Raw genomic sequence first — 25,417 nt, forward strand, 5'->3', positions numbered from 1 at the left:
ATAAAGCCAGTTTTTACCTTAAGAAATTAGAAAAAAAGACTAATAAGGTAAACTGAAAGAAATTAAGAAGAGGGAATTAATCAAGATGAAAGCTAAAGTGAATGTACTAGAAAAGAAGTAGAAAGTACAAATAAATATAAAAAACCCTCCTTTGAAAGAGATTAATAAAATCTGGCCTGATTAAGGAAAAACTGAGCAAAAGTGAATAAAATTGTGAATTCTATAGAAAACTACAACTAGAGGAGAAATTAAAAGGATAAGAGGAACCGATGGCAAACAACTGAAATCCTAAAGAAAGTGGGTGGTTTTCTAGTAAAAATGCAAATTACCAAAATGGGTCCTGAAATAAGAAACATACAAGTAGACCAATTAGTATAAAATACTTGAAATGGTATTTAATCCCTTGCATTGGAAAAGACCTCAGGATGACATGGGTTCACAGTGAGCGTTAGTTGATCTTTAGTTAATTCTGATGTTATTTTTTTTAAATAGACTTTTATTTATTTGTATTTAAACTTAAAAACCAACCAGCCAAACTGATGTTATCATGATACAGCAAAATATAAAACATCCTTTACAAATATTTGAGTAATAAACAAATTAAGGGTCATAGTTAAACAGCAAAAGGGGCAGAGGAAACCAGTGAAGCATATTATAGCTTAACCATTTACCTGAACTGAAGTTTTTAGCAAGTCTCCCAATCCCAGAAAACAGGAATAATCCTTTATCACACACCTTTGTATTTTTACTTTCTATTCTTGAGGCTAAGATTCTAGATCCTAGAGTTATCCAAAATAGCATTATATCTAATTATAGCCAGAGCCATCTTTTATCCTTTGTCTAAGCAGCAAGGCTACAGGAACCTCTTTGGTTAGACTCCAGCCATGCCCACTCCCCTCCCTCTAAATTGGCACAATGGGCATGAGAAGCCGCATATCAAGGCAGAGATACAGAGAAAACTCCTAGGAGAGGCAACACAGCCCCTGCCCAAACGGAGATTGAATGATATACCCATCGGCACAGTGTGTTCACGGCTGTATGTTTGTGGAGTCAGGCTGCATGTCCATGGAGTAGTCTGGGAATAAATCCACGGTTTGCTGGGTATTACAGTACTTAGCAGTTTGCAGTATTGCATCCTAGGTTTCCCCAGCAGTTTCCAAGGTGGCCTCCAATTCGCTGACAGGGTTTGGCTGGAACTGGATCCGGGGCTGCAGGGATTCCTCTCCATAGCTATAGAACTGGTTGTTCCAGGCCTGGTTGTTCCAGGCTTGGGGCACCAGGTCTGACTAGTCCAGGAATGGTAGTTCCAAGATGGGCTGTTCCAGGAATGGTTGCTTCAAGGTAGGTTACCGCAGGTCTGGTTGCTCCACATCGAAAGGTTTCCAGAAGCGTTCACCAGGCATCCCTGGTGACAGGAAGAGAGGCCCAGGTACTCCATAGTTGCTGAGCTCATCTGGGTTATACAGTTGCTATTCTTTGGCCAGTTGTATTTCTGCCACTTCTTGCATTTCATTCTCTGGTTCTGGAACCAGGTCTTAATCTGTTTGTAGCTAAGGCTCAGGATGGTGGAAAGTTCTTGCATCTGCTGGAGGCTGAGGTGTCTCTGTCTCTGAAATCTCTCATTGAGTATGCAGAGCTGGGTCTGTGAGAACACAGTTCTGATCTTCTGCTTCTTGGCCTGGGCCTTCTCCCCGTTCCCTGTGCTGTTCCCCACGGAAGTGGGTAGTGTTACCCTGGGACTATTAGAAGAATCAGGGCTGTTCTGAATAAGCAGATCCGTGGAGGAAGGTAGAGGAGAGATGGTCTCTGTGTGGAGTGTCTCAGCAGATGACAGTTGCAAGGATGCGTAGCTTTCTTCAGGCTCATGAATCTCAGGCACTGGTGAAGGCTCTCTAGAATTGGATAATTCAGAACAGGGCAGACTTTGGGGACAAGCCGAATAGACACTCATCTTGCAGAGTTGAAGGAGGGAGGAAAGCACCAAAGAGCTAGATTGTAAGAAAGGCCAGGCTTAAGTATCTAGACAGAAGAGTTTAGAGATAATACAAAGATCTCTAGATGTAAAAGTATCAAAAAGATGGGAGGAAAAGAGTCAGCTTTGCAGTAACAGGCATCAAACAGCCAATTTTGAGAAAGCCAATGTTATTTTAAATGCTCAAAACCTAGAGGGGAAAAAATGGACTATCTTCAATTCATTTTAAGGTTTAATAACAAAGCTTGATGTAGTTGACATATTTCATCTAACCTAAGATGCCAATGATTATAAAATTCACATTACCTGATGCGCCATTACAAAAATACTTTCTTAGAACTTACGATTTTATTTTATATTGAGTGAAACACTGCTTTAAAAGATTATCTTCTATCACTCTTGTGTATTTACGAAGAAACAAAACACATCTTCATACTCATTCTCAAGCTCTTTTGAATCACTGTTTAACTTAAAGTTGATATCTGTGTTTTCCCATACAATATGCCACAAAGGCACTGAGAATACTGCTTTTCCTGAAAGCAGGGTCCATTATTGTCTCTAAGTGTGTGTTTTCCAACCTGCTGAAGTTGGCATGGCAAATTTTGATGCCAAAGCCATCTTGCTCTTTGCAAGTGGCAGTGGAAGGTTTCAGACAAGCTTAACAGGCACAGGTAACGACAGCTATGCCAAGACTCAGGCCTGGCCCACAGCAATTGTCAGCCTCATCCTGATTTCAGAGATACTGAACTCGAAAAAATATGCATCACCAAAACAGTGAAAAATAGTAGTACAAAAACAGAAAACTATAGACTAATCTCACGTATGGAATATAGGTGCAAACATTCTAGATAGGGTGTTAGCAGCCAGAATCCTGCAATGTATCAGGAAAAAATCATGACAAACATGGGACCTTCAGTTCTGAGGAGCAGTTGCGCAATTACCAGGAAGAGAAATTGTGTGAAGATAGTTAAGCCATGACTAAAATAATGCTGGTATCATGTTTTTAGGAAAACAGTACTTGACCAGGGGTCCAGAGACCAGAGTTACAATCCTAACTCAGTCCCTTAGCACCTGTCACTCCTGGGTCTCAGTGTCCTCAAGTAAAAGGAGCGCATAACCAAGGTCCTTTACAGCTCTGATAGTCTCTAGTCCATGAGTCCAGGACAGTAGTTCATCCACTAATAATCCAGCCCGGGATTTGTATGGGATTTTGTGCAAGTCAAACCCTGGGTTACTCACATGGAAAACTGGTCACACTACCCAATAAATCTGTCTTCTCTTTAATTTCACACAACAGTGCAAAGTCTAATCACAACTCGAATGAAAATTTAAAAATTACTAGATTCCCTTCCCCAACTTATTCCAGACAAATATGCAAGCCCTGGCTCCTTTCTGAACCCCCCTCCCCCATAAGAGCCCCAGTAGGCTTCCTGTGCAATAGCTTTCATTCAGTGAGAGTCACAAGACAAGGTATTAAGCTTGTTTTTACTGCCACCTTGGAGCTTTCTCACACACACTCACTCTGCATTCTTCTCCTGAACTTCTTTTACTTAAAATGAACTTACGTATATTTATTTAATTTTTTATTGTGGAAAAATATACATAAGACGAAACTTACCCTTTGAAACATTTTAAGTGTACAGTCGAGTAGCATTAGATACATTCACATTGTTGTACAACCTACTTATTTACTTTTTTTTTTTGCAATGCAGTAATGGCAAGTTAACTTATTTAATACTTTTTCCATTCCATATTATCAGGAAGATTGATTTCAACTTTCCTTTTATCTACAACAGACCAGTTGGTACTCAAAACTGTACCTGTACCACCAGACTCCATAAATGATTTGTTCATGGCACGTTTCACTTCATCAAAGCCATCTGAATAGATCTGCTGAAATAATTTGTTTAAAGCTGCATCTCCCTCCAACTTCTCATTCTTTTCTTCTTCTTTGATCTCTCCGACCAATTTATCCCAATTTCTTGTATAAAGAGATGATGATGGATATAGGTTCTTTACATCTGCTGTGAACTGTTTTGACTTAGGCTCATCTCCTTGTCCCTCTAGCTTTTCCCGTCTCACAGCCTCTGGCTTTTTCATTTTAATTTCAATCTTTGTTGAAAGTACTTTAAATGTGCTCTGTTCTGGTATTATAGGATGAAAGTCTCAGTTTTAAATTGTAATCTTCTCCAGAAGGAAGTTTCACCAAAGCAGAAAACTCTTTTCTGAAAATTCCACATTTACATCATTCTTCTGAACATTCTTGATCATAAGTGTAATGATTACTTGAGATTCTGTTGGATACCAGTCATACTTGATTTTTGACTGATGAGTCGTCTAGGGTGCAGACACCTTTGATTGTGACTCATCCTGAGCTTCTTGACATCTTTTCATCCAGACAAGAAAATCAGCATCCACACTAATTTCTGTCCTTCTGTAAATGTTTCTAGAGCAGCAGCATAGTTTTGTTTTGTTTTTTATGGTATTCACATATCCCTTTTCTCAGCATAGCAGTGGGATTATTTGGATTAAGTTCAAAAGATTTCTTTGCATCAGCAACAGCATCACAGTAATTCCCAAGAAGGATGTGACAATAAGCTCTTTGACAATATTGTGCATCGTCTGGTTTCTGTTCCAAAGCCTTAGTCAGCTCCTTGAACACTGCCTGAGGGTCTTGTCAAGCAGAGCATCTGAGAAGCTCTGGAAAAACCTTTGGGCTGTTGCAGGTCCTGCTGCAGCCGCCACCACCTCTAATAGTCAATGTTGTTGCTGCAGCTGCTACTACAGAGGTTACCAGCTCCGCCGCCGCCCAAGGGGAAACTTCTGGAGAGACCTACTTATTTACTTTTAACATTAAAAAAATAGCCATAGCCCAGCAGGGTGGGCCTCAGTGGTTAAGCATCAACCTAGGATCCAGGAGATCATGGTTCGATTCCCGGTCAGGGCACAGGCCCAGGTTTCGGGCTCTATCCCCAGTCGGGACGTGCAGGAGGCAGCCGATCAATGACTCTCTCATCATTGATGTTTCTATCTCTCCCCCTCTCCTTTCCTCTCTCTGAAATCAATAAAAAAGATATATTAAAAAAAAATATATATATATATATATATGTGTGTGTGTGTGTGTGTGTGTATATATATATATATATATGGCCATATGCCCTAAGTAACAAATTCAAATAGCACCTCAAGGTATCAAATCAAAAATGAAAATCTTCCTGTCATTCATTCTAAAGGAAGTAGCTCTTAAGTTTCTTATAAATCCTTCCAGAAATATTTTTAATTCATATGTCAGTATACACACTAAATACTTAAAGATATTTATACAAGTAGTTTTTTGTATTTTTAAAGGATTATGTACATTGTGCTGCTCCTTGCTTTGTTCATATAACAAAACATCTTGGAGCTGTTTCTAAGTCAACACGTACAGCTCTATCTCAGGCTTTTTGTTGTATGATTATGAGGTAACTGATTTAACCAGTATCCTATTAATAGCACCATGTTGTTTCTAGTTTTTTGTAACTATTGTTTTGCTGTTACTATTATTATGCTATTACACATGGTACTGCAATAACGATCCCTGAATATAGAACTTGTCGTTCATTAGCTACCATATCTAGTCTCAGGTCCTAACTGAGGAATTACAAGATCAAAGAGGATGTGCATGTAACTGGTTTATTTTTAAAGATTCTCTTGGTAAAGAATAAACCATGCGAAGTGGTGCTGTTTTTCCAATCATCGATTTCAACTGTGTTATGTTAAATACTCTTTGGACTCTTAAGAGTGTTGAGCAGATTCCATAACGTGCCAGTCCATTTAAAACTTCAAGGCTGATTCAAAGTTTTCCCCTCCCCTTGAGACACTGGAAGGGCTCCTTTAATGATAGAAACGGAGGAGGAATGGAGATGGGGCAAGGCAAACCCCTTGACTTTGCACATCTCTTGTTGGCCGTGTTGCCTCTCCGGCTAATTCAGGCAGATGGCTGATGTTATTTGGCGACAGGCATCAAGATTTTGAGTTATTTGTGAGGCCTCCTTCTCTGTTGCAGTTCCCCCGTGTGGCGGATACAGTTCCAACTCAGCCTCTTCCACCCCCACCTCAGCTCCCACCACTGGACGGCTGGGTCTTTCACTTCACAGTTGTTGCTCCTTGATTGGGTAACCTTCTTGGATGGAGTACTGGCAAGATAATTCAAGCCCGGATGCCTTCTGTAGGGTCCTCTCAATCCACAGGACAACCAAGTATCCTTGCCACCCAGATCATGGAAAGCTAGCCGCTGTGCACTTTCTCCAACTCTTTTCCCCGTGTCAGGTAAGCACAGGGGAAGAAAAACCTGTCTGTACCTAAGAAGACCTCTGTTAGGAAGTGAAATGTCTCTCTTCCTTCCTTGCTGGCTGCTCTGATCTTCGTTAATGACTCTCTTGGCACCCCATTCACTTGGATTCAAGGAGAGGAAAGCATCCCTATTTCTCTCGCCCAAAGAAGGGAAAAGCCTCTCACAGTGATCACTGTCATCTTTTCTCTCCGGACTACCACCGAGCATTCTTCCCGTTCGGTCTTCTTAAATTAATTCTGCATGTTGTCTGGGTGGTCTTGCTGGTAGTAGTGCCAGTTTTGTTTCCTTCCAGAAGCCCTAGGAAGGTGTTTGACCCCATCTCAAGGTGATCAGTTGATGGCTCTCATGAAAATGTATACATATCTAGTTTTTCTTATCTAGTGTCTTGTGGTGTCAGCTTTGGGTTTTAAATGTAATTTAGAAACAGAAAATATCCCTCTCAATTTCTTGTTACATGCATTTAGCTACTTACAAGTTATTCCCGAAAAGTAATACCACATACAGTATGTGGGAATGCCTGGTTTGCCTAAGGCCTCCCTAGCATCCCCTTCACCAGTTCTGAAGACCAAACTCTCGGGCAGAACCACACCTCTCTGTTTACTTGGCCCTCTACAGGAACAGGAAGAAAAAAGAAACTAGGCTAGAAATGCAGAGCACCAACCCCCCTGATTTCATATATTTCCTGTGTAGATATGGGACTATTTTGTATTGATAAGCCTGAACCCCAACAATTAGCTACAGAGTCATGTCTTGCTTCTGCCAGCCTGGGAGCAGGTACTACCAGAAGGCAGTGGACCTACTGTGAATACTGAGCCTGGAGGGTAAAGGTGAAACCAGGACTCTTAGAGGCCAATGTTGAGGTGCTTAGGGAGAGACCCCAAGGGGAATGTGTTGTAAAATCTCTGAACTGGCCTTTGCCCCCAGGGCCTGGGAGATAACCAGTAAATCTTTGGAATTTTCTGAGTAATAGCAGTGTCTTTGGTGTTTATGATCGACCCCTCAGACCATGCCTAATAGTTTATGCTAATTAGGTGACTCATGGAGGACCCCTAGATAGTTTATGTTAATGAGATGACTTAGGATGGGGGCTAGCTATGCCAGAAAGCCTAACCCAATGATGAGAGGATTGGGGTTTTAAGCTATGCAATGTTAGCTCAACCCTATGCAATGTTAGCTCAACCTCCAAGAAGAGAAGGGGTCTTTACATTGTGTTCAGCCACCTGGGCAACGATTCAGCCAATCATGCCTGGATAATAAGACCCCAATAAAAACAATGGGTGCCAAACCTCACATAAGCTTTTCTCTGCATTGCACATTGATGTGCCAGCCAGGAAGGCAATGCATCCTTGAGGATGATGGAAGCTTTGTTTCTGAGACTCTCCCGAACTTGTCGCTTATTTCTTCCTTTGACTGATTTTGATTTGTATCTTTTTGCTACAATAAAATTGTAGTCGTAAGTATTATACTTTCTTGAATTCTGTGAGTTATCCTAGAATATTATCAAACCTTAGAAGACAGTGAGAATCCCTACATTTGTAGCCGGCAGGTCAGAAGGTGGTCTGGGAACCCCTGAACTTGTAGCTGGTGTTTGAGTGAGGGCAGGTTTATGGAAGACTTAACCTGTAGAGTTTGGCTTAAGTCAGATCATTATAGGGAGGGGGAATCTCTAGACAAAAGTTGGAACTGTGAGGTCCAGTCACCCTTACCCGGGTGGAGAATTCATGACATAAAAACTATTGTCCATCTATCTTCATTACTGAAGAATCGAACAGCATTGAGGCTTAGTGACTAGACCGTCCACCTGACATGTCCTCTCCTAGTCAATGGGCTACTTCTATAGGTCGAGGGAAGAGAATGGCAGGTTCTTCAGGGACCATAAATTATTTTACTTTATTTCCCTCTCTGAGAATCTACAACAGTACTTCCCTATATAAATACTACAAACAGTAGCAATACTAGTAATTTAATAAAACTCAGGAAGGTCCACATATGGTAGCCAGAGTGCTTGAGAATCATTCATCTTATGGGTTAAAAAAGAGTAGACCAGACCGAGACAATGAAGAATGAAAGATGTGATACAAGTTTATGAAATCATGAAAGCTGTGGATGAGGTACCCAGAGAGTGCTGACTCTCCATTAAATTGCAAAGTATTTAAATTGCGAAGCAGGAAAATTTAATAAGCAAGCAGTACATATAGTGAGAAAGAGACTGAGAGAATCCATTCATCAATGAAATAGTGTAAGTTGAAAATATCAAAAGGATTTAGAGGACATTGAAGAGGGATAGACCAAAATAGATTATTTCTTAAGGAAAAGTAAACATTTAGAAGATTTAGCATATCTGAGGTCATGGAGTCAGCTAAACATTCATACAATATGTGCTTAGGTTTCACTCTAAAAGTTGAGCTCTCACTGAGTGGATAATGGAGATGACTCCGGTCTCATCTACCTGAAGGGGGAAACCCATTACATCAGATCCTGCTTAGGATTCTCTGGGGCTCATTCAGTTGTCCAGTCATGCTGGAACTCTTGTCCTGCCCTCAGATGGCAGTTTATACACCTCAAAAGAAATCATTTCAGTCCTTCCTATCGGGCCCCTGACAAACTTCCATTTCTACTGGCACTCACATGCTCTAGTGGGAAGGGATACTGTACAAGTTTTGGAAGTTTGTCATTATTTACTGAGGAGTCCAGCTCCAGGCCAGAATCCTATGTGTACTATTTCAGACTCAATCATAAGAAATTACAAGGCTTTGTCTGGCAGGCCTCCTGGGGAGAAAGCAGCTCTGCCAATGCCTTACAGTTGCCTGGAGGGAGCTGCAGTCAAGGCCTTAGTCCTCTTGCTTCCCACCCTGACCAGCCCTGCTCACACCTATATCTACATTCCTAACCTAGCTTCCTCCATTCAGATCCCTCGTTCCCAGGGGCCTTGGCTGAGGCACCTGTCCACTTTCACTCAGTACTTTTCCACTACTAACCCTTCCCTCTCTCTCCCTCTCCCTGGCCCATGGGTCCATAAAGAAGCAGGAGCCTTTTGTTCAGGGCTCTTTGAAATGTATGTAATACATTTACCCGAAACTTTTCAAAATATGTATATTAACAACCTAAATGCCCAGCAGTGAGGATTGTGCAAATAAATGTAGTGCATCTACAAAATGTAATAATATGTAGATACTAAAAATGACAGTGGAGATAAATGAAAATATGCTTATTATAGGTGGTTCAAAGCAGTATGTACTCTATATCTGAATTCATGTATTAAAAAAAAAAGGTGTGCAGACAAAATAGTTACCAACTGTTACCTCCACAATGTTAAATGGTTACCTCTGGATGGTGAGGTTATGTGTGTTTGATTTTCTTGCTTATCTGTATTTTTTAATCTACGATGAACAGGTATTATTTCTGTAATAAGAAAAAACCATGAAAATTATTTCTAATGCACATAAGCACATTGCATAAGCAATTCTATATCTAGATATTTTAAGCATGTATGCAAAGATTTAGCTAAAGTAATGTCTATTGAAAAGTTTTTTATAATAGAGAAAAATCTGGAAATAACTCTGAAAGGTTAAGGTTGGCGGTGTGTGGGTAGGCTAAATAGCCTTCTCAGACGGTGAATAAAGATAAACTGAGTTTGTCTGAGGAAACAGGATGGGGGTGGGGATCTCTGAAGGGACGGGCTACATAGCTCTGAGCCCAATGGTACTGGATCCATGAGGGCAGCAAAAGTATACCTAGGACAGTGCAACAAGGAAGGATGTAGAAGAAGCAACAGGAGAGAGAAGTGAGAGAAGGGGGCCTTGGAGACAGGTTCAGGGGTAGGCTGGGGAGGAGCTGCCGCTGCCCACTGCTCCCCTGGTTGCAGGCAGGAAATCTTAGGGGAGGTCTCAGGGGAGGGTCTCAATAGAATATTCATCAGCTTTCCAGGGGTGCTTTTCCAGGGTCATGTGTCCATGATTGGTCGGTGCCAGGGCGGGGGGGGGGGTGTCAGTCAATGTAGCTGGTCCTGAGGCAGCCATGGTGCCACTTGTCCAGTTTTGCTGCTTATCTGGGCCTGGAGCTGAAATACAACTGAGACCTAGATGTTATCTTTAGGGAGGAAATGCTCAGGGGGTCTAAATAACATGACAAGCGATATGATAGGGGAGGATAGGTTACCCTGGGGACAAAGTTCTTGTTTTCCCAGCTTCCCCCCTTGCCAGGCATCCTGGGCTTCCTGCCCTGGTGAGTCTCCATACCTGGGTTTCTGCATATGGGTTTCTATACCTGGCCCATCTAACAAACTCAATATCTAGTGTTAAGAGATTGGGAAAATACATTTTAATACATTCATAGATTATAATATTAGGCAACTTAATTAAATATTTAATGACCTGAAAAGAGGTTCATAATATATTAATAGGTTGTTTTTTAAAGGCAGGTTACACAACAGTGTATTTCCATACCCTTTGACCCAGAAATTCAACTTTTAGGAAATACTAGCACAAAGAAATGAGTGTAGATATCTTGTTTGTGTTGTTTCAGTGAAAAATTAGAAATTACACTAATTTTATCAAAGGAGAATGCTAAAAAACAATAATGGCACAATCATATACACTACTAAGCAACTTTTTAAAAAAATGAAATAAATTCCTATGAGCTAACACGAAAAATGTCATGATCTATTCTTAAGTGAAGATATAGCTGCATGAAGGAGTTATAAAATATTTTCTAAATTTTATATTTCTATACTATTTCAATAGCTTTATGACAAACATCTGTAACTTTTATAAACAGAAAAAATATTTTAAAACTCATATTTAATATGATATATGTATATATGAGAATATAATATGTGTAGCAAAAAGTCTGAAAGAATAGTTATCAAAATGTTGACACTAGTTATTTCTGGGTGGTGAGATTAGAACTGATTTTTATTTTGTTATTTTTGCTATTCAATATTCTTTGAGATTTTTATAATAAATATACTATTTTATAAGAAGAAAAATTTAAACTGCTTTAAATTTTAGGACTTTCATTTAGTTTTCCTTCCTAATGATCCCAAGTGCCCTGCCCAGGGTTGCCCACAGCCCCTATGTTCCCACTGTGAAAACGCAGCTTCTCACAGGCAGAGACATCTCAGTTCAAAGCAAAAAAGACAAAGAAGCCCATTCATAAAAGATCACAGATTTTATGATTTTATTTAAATGGAGACCCAGAATAAAGTAACCTACATACAGAGAAAGTAGATTAGTGGTTATTTACAGCTGAAGGGTAGTAGGGAAGGGGAATGAGTGTGGGGGAGTGGTGGTAGCTAATGAGTATGGGGCTTCCTTTTTTTTTTACATATATATTTGTTTAATGCCATTTTATATTGGACAATATACACTACAGTGGTCTAACAGAATGTTAGATTTCAAGAAAGCTCGACAACTGTCTGAGTCATGCTGCTTTATTATTCCCATTTTCGAGATGAGGAAACAGAAGTTATAGAACAAGTAGGGTGTGTTGGTCACATGGGTTGCAAGTGGAGGCAAGAAGCCCGTCTGGCCCCGCAGTCCACTGCCTTTCTGCACTGTGATGTTTAATTGTGTTGGAGATTGGCAGGAAATGATCTTTTCTCTCAAGGGCCTCTTTATGATAACCCTCTCTTTTAAAAAAAAATATGGTAAAATATATGTAACAAAATTTACTAATTGAGCCATTGTTAAGTGTACAGTTCTGTAGTGTTAAGCACATTCGCATTGTTTGTGCAATCATCACCACCATCCCTCTCCAGAGCTTTTCATCTTCCCACACTGAAACTCTATACCCATTGAAAAATAACTCCCCATTTTCCCCTCCCCTCCCTCCAACCCCTGGCGACCACCATTCTACTTCTATCAGTAGGAATTTGACTACTCTAGGTCCCTCATGTAAGTGGAATCCTATAATATTTGTCATTTTTTGACTGGCTTATTTTCAAGGTTCATTCGTGAGTCACTTTCATTCCTTTTTAAGACTGAATAATTAATATTCCATTATAAGTATATACTATATTTTGTTTTTCCATTCATCCAGGGCTGGACACTTTTGTTGCTTCCACTTTTTTTTTTGGCCTGTTGCAAATAATGCCGGTATAAACAAAAGTACACAGATATCTTTTTGGGTCCCTGCTTTCTATTCTTGAGAGTATATGCACAAGATTGGAATTGCTGGATAAGTAATTCTACATTTCATTCTCGTCAGCTGAGGTTTCTTGAGGTAATAAAATTACCTTAAAATCGACTGTGGTGATGGTTGCAGATACCTGTAAAAGTACTAAAAACTGCTGAGTGTAAAGTTTAAATGGATGAATTGTATGCTACTTGAATAAATAGACCTGATTTTTTTTTTTAAAGCAAAAAAGACATTTGCTTAAGAGTGCTATAGGCTGAGCCCTTTTCAACTTTCATCCCCAAGGAGGTCTGAACAACCAGCCTCAAAGGACAGGCAGTTTGTGCAACTATGTTGGATTCTAGACTCTAGTTTCGGGCTGTCTAGTGCTCATTAAAACTCTCCCTCTGGCCACAGTGCATTATACATTCAGTGACGAAGTGGGTTGGAGTATGTCCATTTTATTAATTTAATTATTCTTAATATAATGTTTACTTCTGTTTCCCACAGGTGTTCCTCTCTGTATCTTGTTCCTGCCTGTCCCATGGAACTCGCTGTCTGACAAGTGAGGCCTAGGAGGTAGGTTCCCTGCTAAGAATCATAGTGGCAGCCCTTTCCAATGACCTCCTGTCATCCTAGCAAGCACCAACAAAAGATGTCTCTTACCTTTTAAAGGCTTGCTGGGGGTTGAAAAGGTAACCCTAGAGTCATTTAGGTGCATGACTGTAACATGAAAAAAAAAAATAACCTACCAATAATCTACTAATTACTGTGACTCAGTCCCTCTGGTTCACAAAGACCAATGTCCACACATGTAAGGACTAGGAATCTTCCCACTCACTTTGTAAAATATTATTTAGTGTTTCTGAAACAGCTCATTACCTATTGTGTTATTGAAATTCTGCCCTTCTCATTCAAAGATGATGCTGTTGCTGCTTTCATTTCTTGGAATGAATTTTTCACATTGACATCCTTTTTTTGTTTTGTTTTTTTGTCGATCCTCACACAGTGATATTTTTCCATTGATTTTAGATAGAGTAGAAGAGAGGAAGGGAGGGGAGAGAGGGAGGGGGAGGAGAGAGAGAGAGAAACATCAATGTGAGAGAGACACCTAGATTGGTTGCCTCCTGCAGGAGCTCCACAAGGGGTAGAACCTGCAACCCAGGTACATGTCCTTGACCGGAATCAAACCCATGACCCTTTGGTGTGCGGGCCGACACTCTAACCAATGAGCACACTGGCCGGGGCATGTTAAAATCATTTTTAAGTTGTTCAGATATGCTACTAGTGTTCATATGAATATTCACTTCATCTCTATGATCTTATTTCTTCATTTTTAAAATGAAAAAGTTTAAGTAGAATATCTCTAAGTCTTTGCCAGTCAGTAATTGTATACTGAGTAAATTATAGAGAAAAGTATTTACTTTGGGGATATTTTCCTTCTCTTAAGGTGCCTCTGTTGAGACCCCCTTTTTTCTTTACCCAGGGTCACTGGCACTTAACCATTAGGCTCTACTGCTTCTGATTAGTCTAGCAAAGAAGAACCCACACAAACCAGTTTCAATCTACCTGTCTAGTCATTTCCCATTGCTCTCCTAAAAGATCCATCCAGTTCTATCAAAATGGGCTACTTGCTTTGATTCCTGTCTCCAAGTTTATGCTCATGCTATTTCTTCTACCTGGAATATCTTTCCTACCTCTGCGCTTTGAAATGCTACCCTTCTTAGACTAGGTCAAGTTCCTTTTTCTCTGTGAAGATTTCTCTGTATGGTCCTTAAAAACAGAAAGCATAACATATTTCTGTATCCTCAGATTCTGTCATAAAACCTTAAGCCAAAAAATTATTTCAAAATATTTATGATACTATTGTCATTTGAATTGTCATCTATGTAAATGTATTTCCACTAAAAAACTACAAATTTCTTGTGGGCAGGGACCATGTTTATAATTCTTTATAAATTGGAGTTTGAGAATGAGAATCACATCCCCATTGCCTCTGAGTTCTGAACCATAAAAATACTAATCCAGGAATCAGTCTATAATCCAAATTCCAGTTTTTTATGGTAATGCTAAATTGGAGACCACAGCCTGTATTAGAGGTCAAAATCAATTTCACACTCCCTCTTCCCAAATTGAAGTTAATTATAGGCAGAACTTGTACAATCACAGGCCATCTATAGAAGCAGGGTCTGCTCCAGCTGGTCTACAATACAAAGAAGAAAAGAATGCACATGTCCTTTGGGCAGCATCATTCCAAAAGAAAGCCAAGGAGGGACTTGGCCAAATGAATGCAATAATTTTTTTCCTAAAATAACAATCATATAAACCATTCTACCTTCCATAAGAAACAAGTGGGAGGTGAAAGTAAAAAGGACTGCAGCTTTCTCCCCAATACTTCTGAGAAAACAGGAAAACTATATTTTGGACCAAGGTAAGAAAACATGGAGAAGAGGTTGGTATCCCCTACACTTGATAAATTTTTGTGGAAAAATAATAACAAAAGAATGAATGCCATTCTGACAGTAGTCTATTTTTTTAATATACCATTCAAAAACTACCCATAGCTTCTAGGTACCAGTAGAAGTTGGAGCCAGCCATTGGAGGTAAATTTGAGACCAGGTAGGGAGCCTCTCAGGAATCTGAGCTGGGTACCCAAGTCTCAATGCCTGATGCTACTACTTGGTTAAAGAAGGTGAGGCCTGGGAATTCTAGTGGCTTTCAGGTCAATTTCAAGGTAAAAATTCTGGGACTTTATTTTAAATTCCAAGTGGAACAAAATAAAAAGGGAGTCAAGATGAGGAGCCAAGAGGGTAAAGAATAGAGGTTACATTTTTCATGAGAAGGGTTAGCATGGGTTACGGGAAGAGGGAACCTTTAGGGCTTAAACTGGTCAGAGTTCCAGTGCTAACTTCATTCCATTGATTGAGTGTTCTGGGTCTTAGATAATAGCACGAGAGACTCTACAGCAATAATGGCTCTGCCTATGGAAGAACACCACACTTGCCAGTCTGACACAGGGATCCCCTTCCTTGTGATTTACCTTGGATTCCCCAATCCATTTAAGTAAAGTCATTAACATCACAAACAATTCAGGCAGAAATTTTATCTTCAGAAAGTTTCTCTAGCCCTATTCAACTTCCCTGTAGTAATATCTCAATGTATAATTCATCTGGCTGCCTAAGTAATTCCAGGTTATGAGACACTTCACACGTTACTTTCAAGTAACAGCCCAGAGTAATGTTAAGACCTAAATTTAAAAGCTTCCCAAAATTTTGTGAACCAGGAGCTCAATTCAATTCAACATTCATTGTTAAAAGAAAAGAAGCATTAAATATGATAAAATTATTTAATCAGAAGCAGCATAAATTATTCTAAACATGGAAACCATTAGGACATTTCTGTTAAAATCAGTCATGAAATAGGAAATTTTCCACATCATTGTTGTTCACCATTGTTCTGAAGAGTCTGGAAAATGCAATAAAATGAGAAAAAATGTAATTGTTATAAATACTAGGAAGATATTAAATTATTTCTTTTTAAATGATATGATTATCTAGATTTTCAAAAGACTCTTTAAAAAACATAATGGAGTAAAATATAATTGGGTAAGGTGGCTCTATTTAAGAGGTTTTTCTATATAAATCAATTCTGTATGGGGAAAATATTCCCCTCAAAATAGTAACAAAACCATAAAAAATACTTAGTAATAAGTTAACTAGAAAGGGAATAGCAGAGAAAGGACCTTCCAGAATAGCAGAGTAAGTATCTCCAAAAATCCACACCCTTATAAAAGCAACAAGAGTAGTGAAAAATTTTTTGCAGAATCAATTTTTCAGAACAGTGGAAATTAATCAAAAGCCTGTAACAATCTGAGAAGCAGTTACTCAAATAAAATGGCTGAATCTCAATAAAAACAGCAAGCTTTTTGGCATTTTAACTTACCCTATTTACATCTGCTTTGCCCCAGTTCTGCTGTAGTCTGAATAACCAACAGCTTCATAACTATGATAGCTGTGGAAAACAGTAGTCTAGCAGCCACTGGAGGGAGCATAATGAAGTTGGAGCTCCCAAAATAGTCCCAAGAGAATTGTCATTATTTGACCATCTGGCAGCTCCCTGGAAAAGCCCCATTCATGGGGCTTATCTTTATTTGACCTGACTCAGGCCTTGATCACTGAGAAAAACTCTATCCCTGGGGTGTTTGTAAAAAACAATCAGTGACAGTTTTTTAACATCACATCTGCCTGAGGCAGCAATACCAGTTGGGGCAAACAAGAGGCTCTCCAAACAAACAAACAAACAAAACATCAAAGAGAAATGTGGAGAATGAGATGTCCAAAAGGGAATTTGAAAGTTCCAAAATCTTCTTGGAGATATAGAAAGCAAAGTGTACATGCAGTGCTTTGCTCATACCCAGAAATCTTTCACATCTGGTTGACCTGGAGGCTCTGAAGAGCAGGAGGTGAAGGCTAAGGCAGAGTTGTAAACTGCTGGAACATTATAGTCTTGCCCCAACACACACACACACGCACACACACACACACACACAGCTCCTTGACAAAGGATAAGAAACCTATTGGTTCAAGGCAGTTAAGGAAATCTCCGTTCAATGATTAGCTGACTAGTAAGCTAACTTAGCAGTGACTTCAGTGGCCACATAGAACAAAAAACACAGACTTCACAAAATAATTACAGGAAAGTCACTAAACAAGCAAAAACAGCAGCAGCTACAACAACAAAAATAACAAAAAGAAACAACAAACCCTGAAGTGGGTGGGGGGAATCTGATTTAGAGAGTTGTCACATTATATAAAGTTTCCTGTTTCGCAACAAAAAATTATGAAACACACAAAGAAATAAGAAAGTATGGCCAATACATAGGGAAGGGGAAAAGCAGTCAATAGAAATTGTCTCTGGAATCCCAGATTTTTGACTTGCTAGACAGTTTTCAAGTAAGAAATTATAAATATGTTCAAATAATTAAAGGAAATCATGTGTCAGGAACTAAAGGAAAGAATGAGAAGGATGTCTCACAAAATACAGAATACCAGTAAAGCAATATAGGAATAGAAATGATAAAAAAAAAAAGACCAAACAGAAATTCTGGAGTTGAAAGTTACAATAACTGAAATGAAAAATTTACTACAGGAGCTTTAACAGGTTAAAAAAAAGAGAATCAGCAAACTTGACGATAGGTCAATTAAGATAATCCAGTCTGAAAAACAGAAAGAAAAAAAATGAACAAAGCTCAAAGATTTGTGTGACATCATCAAGTGTACCAACATAAACATAATGGAAGTCTCAGAAGGAGATGAGAGAGAGGAAAGGGCAAAAATTATATTTGAAAGAATAATAGCTAAAAACACCCCAAATTTAATGAAAAGCATTAATTTACACATACGAGAAGCTCAAAATATTTTAAGTACAATAAGCACAAAGAGATCTATACCTGAACTTATCATTGTCAAACTGTAGAAAACCAAAGACTGAACCTTTAAAGCAGAAAGGAAAAAAATGTCTCTTCACATACAAAGAATCCTCAATAAAATTAATGGCTGACTTTTCATTAGAAAGTATGAAGGCCAGAAGGCAGTGGGATGATATATTCAAAGTGCTGAAAGGAATAAGCTATATCCACAAAACTGCCCTTCAAAAATGAAGGAGAAATTTAGTCATTCCAAGAAAACAAAAAAAAGAGAGAGCTTGTGGCTAGCAGACATGCCCCCAAACAAATGCTAAAGAGAGTCCTTCAGGCTGAAATAAAAGGATGCTAGGCAGGAGCTGGAATCCACATGAAGAAATAAACAGCACTGGTAAACATAACTACATAGATAAATATATAACACAGTATAAATGTATTTTCATTTGTAACTCTTCTTCTATCTGATCTCAAAGACAACTGCATTAAACAGTAATCAATTCTAAAACTATGTTGATGGGCTTATAATGTATAAAATAGTACAAATAATTTTTATGTCAAAATAACAGCACAAAAGAGGGAGGAAGGAATGGAGCTATATGGAAGCAAACATTTTGTATGCTATTGGAATTAAGTTGATATTACTTTAAATTATATTATTATTATTATTTTTAAAATATATCTTTATTGATTTCAGAGAGAGGAAGAGAAAGAGAGAAGGAGATAGAAACATCAAAGATGAGAGAGTCCTCATTGATCGGCTGCGTCCTGCACGCCCCTGACTGGGGATCGAGCTCGCAACCCAGGCATGTGCCCTGACGGGGAATCGAACTGTGATCTCCTGGATCCTAGGATGATGCTCAACTGCTGAGCCATGCCTGGCCAGGCTAAATTACATTAAGTTCATATGTTAATTACAATGCTCACAGCAATTACTAAGAAAATAACTAAATGTGTAAAAGTAAAAGAAACAGTAAATCTTAGGATTTTAGGGGCTAGAATTAAGGATAATCATTTAAGACACTGCTGACCTAAAATTCCAGATTTAAGTTCCTGGGAATGGAATTTGTCCTAGTATGGGTCATGCCCAGTATTGTGGTCAGAAGAGTGGGGCTTCAAGACTGGCAGACCCCTAGAATTGCATGAAAGAGACAACAGGAGGCATTTTCCTAAGGTAACCAGATTTTTGATTCAAAAAGAAAAATTAACTACTTATCTAAATAAGCAATTAATAGAACAGAAAAGCCAAAAGAGAAAACAGCAGCTTCATTAGTAGTCAGTGAAATACAAATTAAAGAAACAACAAACTATCACTATTTATTTATCAGAATGGCTGAAATTATGCAGTGCAAATTGCTACAGCCTTTTAGAAGGCAATCTATTAATGTTTTAAATAGATCCATCTCACATCTAGGAATCAATCCCTCCGAAATTAAAGTACCAGGACAGTTGGATACACATATAAGGATGTTTACTCAAATATTAATGGCAGTGGCAATTTTTTTAAAAAGAATCTGAATGTCATGAATAGGGAAACTCTTGAATAAATTTTGGTACATCCAAAACATTATACAGCCTCTAAAATAAAAGAATGAATTAGACCAATACAGTTAAATTGGAAGTATTTTTATGGCTTATTATTTAATGAGAAAAGCAAAAAGTAGAGAAGTATATATACTATGAAACCCTGTCTTACAAAATAAGTAACAAAAACATATATGTGTATATATATAAAGTTGTATTAGCATGCTTAACTTTTTAAATAGCTGAGAAGGGGAGTAGTAAAGGGAGAATCAGGTAAGAAAAGACAAAACGAGAAAAGAGGGTGTTCAAAAGAAAACACAGCATACATGAAATGCTTGCATGTGTGTATCTATGGGTGGACACGTGGATAAAGAGATGTGTGAAAATATGATTACTAAAACATTTACAGTGGTTATTTCAGGTTGTGGGGGTTTACTCTCTTCCTTATACTTTGGCCATGGGGTATGAAGATGACTCAGAAACACCCTGCCTTGCAGCTCTGACAGTTAGTGGAGGGGCAAGAGGACGGAGCCAGCTATAACATACACCCGAACTTAGTGAGGGTGGTAACAGAAACACAGGGCGCGGGGAAAGGGACATTAATTGAACTCACAGATCTGACTGGGAAGATCTGGAAGAATTTCATTAAAGAAGGCATTTGGGTTGAATTTTGAAGGCTTGGGAGCAATTCAACAGGTAAAGATCGGGGTAAGGAGAAATTCAGGATACGGGAACAGAAGTGAGCAAAATAAACAAGGGTTTTAGAAAACCAGGGTGCATTCAAAGAACAGCAGTTGGCCTGGCTCCGTATACTTGAACACAGGTGTTGAATGGACAGAAGGTTGCAAAGGTAAACTGGTTCCCAATTGTGAAAGTAGTTTAGACTATATTCTAATTGCAGAGGGGAGCTCCACGGGTTTGTGTGCAGGGGTGGAGGGAATGTTTTATTTGTTTTCTCAGGAGAGTGACATTCTTAGGTCTGTGTTGGAGGTGGGGAGAGACAGGAGGCAAGAAAACCAGTTAGGAAACTATTAAAATGATTCAGCCTAAGGTAATAAAAATCTAACAAGAGCAGCAATGTGGGAATGCAGACGAGGGGAAAGATTCCAGAAAGATTTCTAAGGGCAGGCTTCGGTGGAAGGTGGAAAACCTTCTGTGCCTGGCAACTGAGGTTGGGGCTAGGCCAATCTGAGAAAGAGAACACTGGGATTAGAGGTGGGAACCATATTAAAATAAAGATCCTACTATCTTGCATAATACAGAGGGGATGGTGTGAATAATGGGCTGAGAGTGCGTAGAGAAATTCAGAGATCAGAAGGACAAATCCTAAATCCAGAACCACAGAACCTAAGATCTGATTCCCGTCTCTGAAGTCAGCTGTCCTAAGGAACAGATGAACCCACAAGCCTTCTTGAGGATAACAACCCTGCAGAGATACCCCCGCCCCTTGGTTTCTGCGCTTTCCAAATGAAAGGGTCTGGTTGTATAGAAGGAGAGCTCTGCAAAGAGCCCTGGGTAAGAGTCCTGGGACATAATTCTTGCCCTTGGGAAATCTAGCTTTTTGCTCACTGCCTTGAAGAAAGCTTTGGCTATCCTTCCTCCCTCTTATTCCCCCCTCAGCTGAACCGTTCTGTGAGAAGAATTCTTTTGGGTAACATCATGCCGAAAACATCTAAGGTCACAACTGTTTTGTTGGAGTGGGAGTGACCCCACCTGGCTTTCCTCCCTTACCCCTCCCCAGCCAAGAGTTTCCTCAAGACAGTCGTAAAAATGTGGGATTTCCCAACCGGAGTAAAAGAAATGAAAATACGCAAAGTCTAAAAAGGTTCCCAAGTCCCTGTCCAGATGTCTCACCCTATGACTTCTTCGGGGCGTCTGAAACAAAGGCTCACGCGTATTTTTAATGGGCGGACACCTGTTTGTGGCTTCCTGGAAAAAGTAACGTGCTGGTCTTTCTGATTAAAGTATCAGCTTAACGTAAAGAATCTGGAAAACCCAGACAGGACAGAATAAGAACACTAATTGGTAACTCCACCCTAGAAATAAAAAACCCGAACATTTGCTTGGGACCCTTCCGGGCCTGTCGGGAACCCGAGCCTGAGGCTCCCCGGCCGCAGGGTCAGCTCCCGGGGCAGCCGCTGGCCGAGGGCCCGGGAAGGGACGCGGCGGGAGGCGCGCACCGGGAGGATCGGCGCGGGGCGCCGGGAGGCGGGGCTGCCCCCGGGGACTCGCGGCGGAGCGAGGAGAGAGAAGCGCGGGGCTGGCGGAGAGCCCGGCGCGCCGGTCCTCAGGTCCCCGAGCCGCGCAGGCGGCGCGAGCGCTCCGGGCCGAGCGCGGGCTCCGGGCGCGCCACGCGGACCGGGAGGCGGAGAGGCGCGCGGCGCGGAGGGGCTGCGCCGGGGCCGCCCTGAGGCGCACCGCCGTCCCGCCGCCCTCCGGCTCGGCTGCCGCCGCGGCGATGGGCGCGGCTCCCGGCCCCGGCCCTGCCCACGCCGCTGCCCGTCCCTTCCAGCCTCGCGAACCCGCGAGAGAGCCGGGCAGCGTGGGCTGGACACTTCTCGGCGGTCGGGGACCTGGTGAGGTGAGCGGCGCGCCCTTGACCCTGTCCCCAGTGCGCCTTGCAGGGGCACGTTTACCCCAGGGTGCAGGGTGGCAGACGGGATGGGCGCCCTCTCCGGGGCTGTGGAGTCCTGGCTGCAGAAAGCCGCGTTGCCCTGCGGTCCGTGGACCTGCCTGGCTCGGGGCCGAGGCGGTGGCCCGGGAGCGGCAGCATCCTTGCACCCTGCCGAGCGCGTTTCCAACTTAGCTCCCGGAAACGAGGCGCCACTTGTTAGAACTCGGCGCTCGGAAGGTGCGCGTCTAGGTCTCCAGGCGCCGCTGCACAGTGCGACCCGAGGCTTCTCTGTAGCGTCCGGTTCTGCTGTTAACACTTCAGAACAGACGTCTGTGGAGGGAAGTCGTGGCACGATGCCCTTTCTCTTCCCTTTGTTGGTTCTGTAGGTGAGTGCGTGCGTGCAGAACAGGCCACTTATGTCCTACCCTATAATGAAATGTCTTTCCTGGCGCAGTCCTTTAAACCAGGACATGGAAGATAACATTAAATTATTGCACCCCTCCGTACAAGTGAAAGATTTTCAGGATTACAAGATGGAAAAACGGTTGATATAGATGTATTAGGCAGCGAGGCCTACAGAGGAAAAGGAAGTTTTCTCCACCAGGGGCGAAATGCAGCACAGAAGCTTTCCCTGAAGGCTGGGTAGCAGCCAGGCTTGCAAAACAGTAGCTTCTTCCTTTGCTGCAGTTGGAGCAAAACGGGTGTGGGCATAAATGGTGGAGGAGGTGACAGTGTCGTGTAAGGCAGTTTGCGTCTGGAGAATAAAACACCGTGGCAGGTTTTGCTTGAGTTAGGGATCTCTTGGGCGTGAGAGTGGCTCTCTGGTCCCCATTTTGCCAGCCTAATTCCACTTCAGGGCCACTACTGTCTCCGGAGTGCTGCCTGTATTTCCTCCTTTTCTTTTACCACCAGCTTTTAGCTTCTCCCTGCTCCTCAATAAAGTCTAGTGTTGAGCCTGGTTAGAGGCAGAGTTATGGTAGCCTGGGGACAGAGAACTAGTGAAAGCAGAACTGTGGTCTAGGGGAGACCCAGAGGAGTGGGTGGGATGAACCACTGTTTTCCAGCCTAGAAAGCTCTCTAAAGAGTGGGAGGATAATGATTGAGGGAGAGAAATTCTGTAGGGAGGACAATAGGTGCTTAGCAGTTAGTTTCTTGCTGAGGGTTTTAATATGTTGTTGTCGTTTGACCATAAGGGCATTTCCACATGGGTCTGGGGGAGTATGAGGACTTCTCTGAAAAGTGCCCTCCTGTTCACATTTTATTCTGCTCCCATATAGGGTTCCAAAGAGTAATTGGGGGCAAGGGGAGAGAGGAAAGAAAGGCTGAGGCTCTGCCATGCCATAGAGACCATGGAATGTGGACAGTCTTGGGCAGAGAAGTTGGATTTGAAAGCTGAAAGGAATGTTCTTCCTTTAGTTACAAATCAGAGCCTTCATTTTGCAGAAAGGTGTTGAGAACCACAACATTCATATTTAGTTGCTGATAACTTTTGCCTGATAATCTATGCAACGCCCTGCCTCTTTTTCTCCTACAACATTTTATGATGAAAAAGTTCATACATACAGAAAAGTGGCCTACTTCTCTTTTTATAAACTTATACCTCTCTTGGGACATAACCGTATTAATTAAAATGAGTTTGGAATTCAGACATATGTGATTTGGCCCCCAACAGAGCTTGTGTCAGAAAATGGTTAAAGAATAGATGTATGAAGAATACTAATATTTTGAGGGGAAAATAGGGACCTATTCTTCCGGCCCTTCCCTGAGAATGTTAGACAAATCTCTTAATTGCCTCCTTTTTCCTGTTCTTGAAGCATCAGTTGGATTATATCACTCCCCTGCTTAACACTCTCCAGTGGCCTCCCTTCACACTTTGAATGAAATCCAGGGCTTACCAAAGCTGTATGATCTGGCCCATTTGACCTCATATGCTATCACTCTCCCCTCCCTTACTCTTCCTTCTGCCTGAACACTGTGCCCTTGGATACTTGCTTCTTTCCTCAATTTATTCAGGTATCTTTTCAAATATGACCACTTCAGTCAGGCCTCCCCTCACACCTGATCCAAAACAGCCCTTTGTCACTCCCTGTTCTCTGACCTGCTTTATTTCTTTACTACATTTATCATTACTTGGCATTTTATAGTATGCATGTTTGTTTGTTAATTGTCTATATATTCCCCACTCGAATATAAGCTTTATAAGGACAAGAAATTTTGTTCTGTTCATGGCTGTGCCTCTGTTTGCATATTGTAAGGAATTAATAAGTAATTGTTGAATTAATTAGATAAATGACAAACAAGACATTGACTTCCATAAGGGTTTCAGAACCCTTAACAAAATACTAGAAGTCCTTTTAGGTAATTCAAGTCAATCAATATTTTATAGGTAAATGATGATCCTGGAGATCAGTGGCCTCTTTTATCCTCATAGCACTTCTAAGCTGAATCCTGTGCTAGAAGCTGGGCCAGTTTTGACAAATTCACATCCCAAACAAGATATTAAATATTTCAATATCCTAACTTTCCCTATGCCCCTTTCTAGTCACCCCCACCATCCAGAAGCAACTTTTGCTATAATTCCTATTACCATAGATTAGTTTTACGTTCCTGAACATCATATAAATGAATTCATGTGGTATGTACTTTTGTGTCTGGCATCTTTTTGCTCAACATAATATCTCTGAGGCTCATCCACGTTATTGAGTATATCAGTTGTTCATTTCTTTTCACTCCAAGATAGCATTCCATCACAGGAATATCAACCATGTCTTTATCCATTTTCTTAATGATGGCCACTTGCGTTGTTTCCATTTGTGGGCTGTTTTGAATAAAGCTGCCATGACCTTTCTTACAGGGTCTGCCTCATTTTGAGTCCTATGCACTTTATTTGAAAATCATCTTTGTGCTCCAGTGCTGAGAGAAGTAAGCCAAGGTTATGAGGGACTGCGACAGGTGTGGCAGCCTGCCTGAAGCCCAGTGAGTGCCTGCCCGAGATAGCTCCACTGTGTGCTGACCTGCCTCCCACAGAAAATGAGTGTCCATGCAAATTGGAGAGCCCTCAGGGGCACTTTCAGTGTTTTTAGAACCTTAAAAGAGACTCTGTAGAATGCCTGCTGCCATGGCCGTTGTATTCCCCTCCTCCTCTCAGCTCCTCACCCCTGTACAAGTTGACTCTTATCAGTCCCCGAGCATTATGCCATCGAGTTTAAACATTTATGAGTAAGAGTCTTGTTCAGAGCCTGATAAAATATTTATGTGTTTCCATGGGGCACTTCTTTGCATCTAGACTTCTCAAGGCGTTTTTCTGAGATGCTTGTCATAATCACGAGGTACCGAGACAGAGGTAGATGATACAACCAAAGAACATCCCATGTTTTTGAACCCTACCTTGCAGAGCACCCTGCTTTCTAGGGAGAGGAAGAATGAGCACACAGAAGCATG

General features: G+C 41.0%; 1 protein-coding gene and 2 pseudogenes across 3 annotated transcripts in view; 1 reads left to right on the forward strand and 2 right to left on the reverse strand.

The window, feature by feature from the left end:
• Window positions 1-1,136: 1,136 nt before the first annotated feature.
• LOC308557467 (homeobox protein NANOG pseudogene) lies at window positions 1,137-1,951 on the reverse strand (annotated as a pseudogene). The gene has a single exon. The product of its transcript is annotated as a homeobox protein NANOG pseudogene (transcript).
• A 1,752-nt stretch (window positions 1,952-3,703) lies between these two features.
• On the reverse strand, window positions 3,704-23,590 carry LOC308557468 (protein SGT1 homolog pseudogene; annotated as a pseudogene). Its single transcript has 3 exons — window positions 23,577-23,590; window positions 21,443-22,356; window positions 3,704-4,722 (listed from the first exon to the last, which is right to left on the reverse strand). The product of its transcript is annotated as a protein SGT1 homolog pseudogene (transcript).
• The window catches only part of GPR156 (G protein-coupled receptor 156), a 71,600-nt gene continuing 68,048 nt past the window's right edge, over window positions 21,866-25,417 (forward strand). Inside the window, exon 1 of the mRNA XM_081138308.1 lies at window positions 21,866-21,943. The gene's annotated coding sequence lies outside the window, so the exon portion shown is untranslated. The remainder of the gene's footprint in view (window positions 21,944-25,417) is intronic.

Source organism: Miniopterus schreibersii, assembly GCF_964146895.1.
Source record: "Miniopterus schreibersii genome assembly, chromosome: 5".
NCBI lineage: Eukaryota > Metazoa > Chordata > Mammalia > Chiroptera > Miniopteridae > Miniopterus > Miniopterus schreibersii.